Source organism: Triticum urartu, chromosome 6 (genome assembly GCF_003073215.2).
Source record: "Triticum urartu cultivar G1812 chromosome 6, Tu2.1, whole genome shotgun sequence".
In the NCBI taxonomy this organism is placed as follows: Eukaryota; Viridiplantae; Streptophyta; class Magnoliopsida; order Poales; family Poaceae; genus Triticum; species Triticum urartu.
Window position 1 is genome coordinate 376,511,504 of NC_053027.1, and position 6,317 is coordinate 376,517,820.

General features: G+C 42.9%; 1 long non-coding RNA gene across 3 annotated transcripts; it reads left to right on the forward strand.

Moving 5' to 3' along the window:
- Nucleotides 1-2,449: 2,449 nt before the first annotated feature.
- On the forward strand, nt 2,450-5,100 carry LOC125513578. Of its 3 annotated transcripts, none has more exons than XR_007286026.1 (5): nt 2,450-3,272; nt 3,812-3,884; nt 3,962-4,080; nt 4,323-4,440; nt 4,588-5,100. It is a non-coding gene; the product is annotated as an uncharacterized LOC125513578 (long non-coding RNA). The 3 variants fall into 3 exon arrangements; XR_007286027.1 differs by having other exon boundaries at nt 2,450-2,886; nt 3,173-3,272; nt 4,323-5,100; XR_007286025.1 differs by having other exon boundaries at nt 2,452-3,272; nt 4,323-5,100.
- The last annotated feature ends 1,217 nt before the right edge of the window (nt 5,101-6,317 follow it).

Consider the following 6,317-nt stretch of genomic DNA (forward strand, 5'->3'; position numbering starts at 1 on the left):
TCACCAAACCGTATTAAAAATTAATTTCCTTCCAAACGAGAAGGCATCAAAGGAAAGGAAATAGAGTGAAGGAGGAATTAAAATCCAAAAGTGGGAAAGGAGCCGAAGCAAATGGAACGAATTGATGCCATGAAGCAAGGACGAGTCCTGTTGGAGACGGAGATCGCCGTGGCCGGAGGAGGAGGTAAAAAGGGACGGGAGTGTTGCTGGAGACGGAGATCACCGTGGCCAGAGGGGAGGTACAAAGGGGCGAAGTGCTGCTGTGGAGACGGAGGTCGCCGACACGATGATGGCCAGCCATGGGCGCCGATGGACGAAGATCAAGCGTTAGTGGGGAAGCTGGGCCGGCTAGTTTGGCCAATTGGGCCGGCTGCCGCGACAAGTTCTGCACCCACTGCTCATTGCATTTTTTTACGCGATAGACGGATCTTTTGTATCGAAGTTGCTTGAGACACTCACTGCTCTTTGGTTGTAGTTGGGCATGGACAATCAATGGGATCAATATCAAGGCTGGCGGGCATGGTGTAGTGGAAGGGTCTCAGGCTGTCGAATGCCTCAAAGCAAAGGCATACCAGCGGTGAGGTTTGTGAATTACATGGCCACTGCAGGTCATTCTTGCTCTCACCACCCGGTCGGGATGGCCGGCGTTGGCGACGCTCAAAACGCCATCCTCCCGGCTCGCTAGCTAGCAACTGGAGTATCTGCATCCCAATGGAATGGTGCAAATTGCTACTGGTGTTCAATATTGACAGGTAACACTTAGCATATTTAGAAGTACACCAATATAAGCTACTTAATGCATGTGAACTTGAGCATAGCAGACAACAAAATTTAGACAGAAACATGGTATTCTGCATTTTATATTCTTTCTATCCCACATGGAACAATAAGTACAGATTTGATTAGTTTCTTCGCTGCTGCACATGAAAGATAATATATATCACTCCTTTTGACTTTTTATGCCATGTTTATCCAATTGTCGCTGCTGCTGAATTTTTTCATCCATGAATCCTGCGACTCAAGGTTATTTGAGGTCAGACTTTCTTCTGATTTCATAAATGTATTGAACTCTCAACACTGAAATTAAATCTGACAAGTAGATTTCTTACACTTAGTTGAGTTGTTTGTTTATGTAAAGTGTGGACTCATTTGTTGCTTGTTCACTGTACCGTATAGGACAGTCCACCTTATCAGTTTTGCATCTTTGAGCTTTGTGTCTGTGTATGCCTCACATAATGCGCTGTTGTACTGTGTTATTTATCTGGAAGAGCTATTTAATGCTTCCATTTTATTTGATGAAAAGGTGACACAATAAAATTATATACATGATAAACTACTAAGCATTTATTTAAAATCGAGAACCCAAGATTAGTAAAGCTCAGGGGTTCTCAAGGGTGCTTCAACAATGGTACTCCCTCCGATCCATATTAATCTCCCTAATAATAAAGCACGGATTGAATCTTTGGGTTCACCTTCAATTAATATTGATCAGGAGTATAGTCGATGCAAATTATAATTTTCGAGAGTGATGCAAGCCATCTTTTGACGCCTTCAGTTTTTGTGTAGACTTTGCATCATTTCTTTTCAAACTAACTCTTTCCTTGCTCGCAAGTTTTTGTTTCTCGCCTGGTGTGTGGAATCCTGTCTCATTTGTTTTATGCCCCTGCCCTGCGTATCACTCCTTCAATCTGCCTCCTAGGAAGATTGGTGGACCTTAATGCTCAGTTGTGATTCTATGGTAGAAATGCTTGTGTTTTTAGATTAGAAAAACAAAAGGATTATCTGTCAAGAGATGCTTCTATTAAACATTTTCTTTCCAGATTAGTTTTGTCCGTCCTTTAAGTTGTTTTGACGGCCCAGTGCGAATTCCAAAAATTGCTCCCAAATTCAAATAATGCCAGAAGATTTCAAAGTTAGGCCCTTTGAAAACGGACGGATAAAGTACTCAATCTGGTTCTTCTGCACGTTGATTTATTCATGAATGATAGGATCATAACTGACATATGAAAATCATACAAAAAGAGCATCATGTGTGCAACATGGTTCTTAATGTATGACTGATATGCATTTCTACTAGACCTTGGTGTGTTCCGACATCAAGTGGAGCGTTTGTATGTTATTGTGCCATGCTGGTGGATATTTTGATGAACATGCTTATTTTTTTCTCCCGTTACAACGCACGGGCATTTTGTATGTTATTGGGCGATTGGCGGTTTCCCTCTCCGGGGCGAAGTCTGATTGGGAACCGGATCGGACATCTGCGCGATCCCTCTTCTACTCGGATTCAGCTCCTGTATGAACGATCTATCGGCGCGATCTGCGTGCTAGAAAATCTGTGCATTTGTGGGTCAGATCTGCCTGTTTTTTCCGACCTCCACCACGCGTTAAATTTCTCGGCCCAACTGAGCTCTCTGGTTGCTTGGGCCTTTTTGCTTGCCCACGAGGATTACTCGAGAGAAGGCGCCCAGTCCAGTTGTACAACGTGAGTTTCTCCAAAAAAAAAGAGTTGTATTACCACAGATTATGGCAATGGCGCATGGCGTGGCGGCGGTGCCACCTCACCTCCGACCCCGGCCACGTGCGGCGGTACCTACGGGGACCCTTCACATCGCTCCGTGCGGTGCCGCCTCTCCTCCAACCGCGACCTCGTGCGGCCACGCCCACCGCGACTCATCTCGCCCCATGCGGTGCTGCCTCTAGTCTCCCCCGACCTCCGACCTCGCCTACCGACCCGCGAGAGAGACCTCCCCTCTTCCTTATCCTTTCCCTGCCACTTGGATATGGATTTGATAATAGTCACAGGAATAGGATTTGGAGCAAGGAGCTGGCCAGGAAGGATGAGCTCAGTGCACACTATCTATTTGATGATATGCAGATAGATAGAAGGTATCCATAAGAAACTGATTTGGGATGTTTCTTCTTGATGGAGCCTCAGTTTCTTATTCTGATTTCTTTTCTCTTGATGGAGCCTTGGCAAGCCTTGATACTTTGTATTTGTGATCGTACTAGGCAATATAAGGTCTCCAATGCACGCATTAGCCCAATCTTTAGCTACTCATAAGCAGTGTCCAGTTGAGGACAAGTACACGCTTGCTAAGCTTAATGTTTGATATATAATTCATTGCCCACATTTAGTCTGCTCCGAATCTCTCTTTTTTTTTTGGCTCTTTAGTCTATGAAGAATTGCAAGGAGGAGGCCAATAGAGCAGATACCAGAGCTGACCATTGACCAGTAAATCTTAGCAAGGAAGAGGAGCTCTGTTCTTCTTGAGGTATGATGTTTCCCACCGGGGACGAAAGGAAATAAGATTGCTAAGTTATATTCTTTGTCTGCATAAATATCACTACATATCACGTCAAACTGTATAGAGTAGCCTGTGTCTGCATTGTTTTCCCCACCAGTGAGTTAAGTTCAGATTTAAAGCTCTCAATGTCTGTACATCTTAGTTGCTGTAGCACACAGAAACAGTGACCAGGGCAGTGTGAAAATGCAACAATTGATCCACCAAGCAAGGTCGAAGCCCCACGGAGAGTGACAAGACTGCATAATGTGTATATATTTTGGTGTTTGACTGTGCGAGTTTGGTCTCTGTAGTGTGGTAGGTTAAATACTGAAAATCAGCAGCTAAATCGTCTTGTGAGATTCCATTGATAGTTGTCATGGAGAGCTGTAATAGTCAATCGTTCTTTGTTTTTTCTCCCATTTCTTCCCGTTCTTGCCTAAGCATCACATGGAGTCTACATGCAATAACTTTTCTGCATCTTTACAACGATTATTTACTAATATTTCAGCTGTTTATACTGAATGCAGTTGATGGAATATTGCGACCTGTTAGACAAAGCAGATGAATGTGAGGATCCACACATGTGTATGGTATATGCTTGTAAGTCCCTTTCCTCACCTGCAACTCTACTCTAATGCAATATTCTGGCTGACTGAGCTTTGAGCCCTACTTTTCAGCTACATGGGCCTTGTCAGCCTACTTAGCCTACCACCGTACGGGGAAGCCTTTCAATTCCATCCTTGAAGAGACGTATGAGATGGTTAAACACCAGGGTATTACATTTATCGCTGTGCAGGTTAGTGATGATTGCAATTGCAAAAAGAAGCTGAATTAACTTTGGGGATGGTCATCATACTAGGAAGTGTTTTTTATCTGCAGTTGCTACCTTTTCACTGCCCACCAATGAACAAGTGTATGGTTTACGTACAGATGCACCATCTCACTCTTATTACCTTTTTGTTAATCAGCCATGTTAATTCTGCATTTTGTTTACTGTATTTCTTTTAGTCTTTTTTTTCATCAATTTTATTTTCATAGGTAAGCCACATCCTCCGATGGGTGTAGCTCACTGTGAGAACGATCCATTTACTTACGACATCACATCAAAGTTGAAGACAAAGTTCTTGGAAAACTATGTGGCAGTGTATCTTGGAAGGTTATTGATTGAGATGTAATTATTTGTATGGATATATTTGTGTCTGAAAGCTGCTGTAAAAGCTGATGGTCAAAATAAAATTGTTTTCAAGGTTCTATAGAAACCATTTATGTTTATCTAACTCCTGAACGTGTTTCTTCATCACAGGACTAGAGTGACACTTGCCAAATCCGGTGTCGTGCTAGAACTGGTACCACCGCTGGCCAAGATCAACAACTTGATATTTGGGTGCACATGGGTAGACTCCTTTGGAGAGATGGTCTTGATAAATCCGACAACTAGAGACAAAGCTGTGCTGTATTTCCAGCCATGCAGCTGGTTTAGATATGTTAGCATCGACTGTCATCTTCAGTTTAGTTTATATAGTTTGATTCATATGTTCTTTTTCTGCTGATCTTTATCTCCCATGACAACACTGTTTGCATCGGCATCCCTAGGACCGGTGCCATCCAAGATGACCGCCACACTTTTGACCTTTGTCCACACCAGTCATGACATCCCCTCAAAGTGCAGCAGGATGACAAAGGGGGATCCGTCCTCTCACCATAGTTTGGCCCTTACGCCGTGTTGTCTCTCCGTGCTTGACGTGAGTCACAGTGTGCCAAAAAAGGTTGTGTAAATCAAGAACAATTCTAGCCAATTAAGCGCAGCAGTATGTCATTTCCTTTGAGTGAGGCAAAAATTGTGCTGGATTTTAGAGAATAGCACATTCTTGACAATGATAACGCAAGATCCGATCACATAATATGGTTCTTTTAATCGGGGAAACCATGACTTGTGAGGATTAGCTATGCTTTCTTGATGTTTCTAGCTGTGTGCATATTTAGAAGCATAAATTTGCAAATTTTGTCTTGTCAATATTGCAACATCTGTACCATCGGAACAAGGAAGCTCAAAGATTTGGAAGCAACAAATCTCTTTTGTTATATTTATGAGCCAGTAGTTTGGGTTTCCAATCCTCTCCACCTGCATCTTTAATTTTTATATCATCTATCAGTCTGGAATTATCGTTTCCTTGGCTAACTTATATAGGTATAATCTATACACGAATTTTGGTCCAACCATTTGTTAACTACAGCAGTCTGGAATTATCACTTTCTTGATGTTAACTGTAAATGAAATTGTTATTTTACGTAACTCAAATTTTGGTCCAACCATGTTCATCAAGGAAGCCTTTTTTTCAATTTTCTTTAGCCAGTACTGACTCCGGATTGTGATAAGAGATCAATTGTTTCGGGCTGTTCTGAACAACAGATTTATTACTGGGACTGTACTATAAACTCTTAATTTTGCCTCTAAAAGTAAATTTCATTCATCTGCAAAAGTAGTGCAGTGTGTAACCCTGTAGGCGTTGAACTAGATACTAATCCAAGCAAGGCTGTAAGGAAGATAATGGAGGTTTTGATCTGCCGTGAGGTCATGCAATGCTTCTCTATTCCCATTTCAGTTCTAATTACTTCCAAAACATTGCATGGATTCTTGTTGTTTAATTACAAGTAAGTTGTGTGCTCTATTTAATAAGGTGCTTGTCTTTTTGCCTGATACAAATGATTTTAGCTAATAGTACACATCTTCGCAGGTACCATGATAATCATTCATCCGAGATCTTCTTATAAAGCAATTCAGTTTTGGAACTTAGATTTAGCAATTACTCCCTCTTACTCCCGCTGTCTGGTTACTTGCAGCTTTGGCGACCGCTTAGCCGCCCCCAGGACCGGGATGCCATCTCTGCCTCCATCGCCGACCTCCGCTCTATGGCTGTTCGTTTGTCGCCGCCGCCTCCTCTGCCACCCCCCGAGCCGGATAGGGGCCGGGCACGTTCTCCGGCCTCCCCCGGCCGTTCTTTTTCTTTTGTTTGGGCTTGTTGAGCTGTGCCC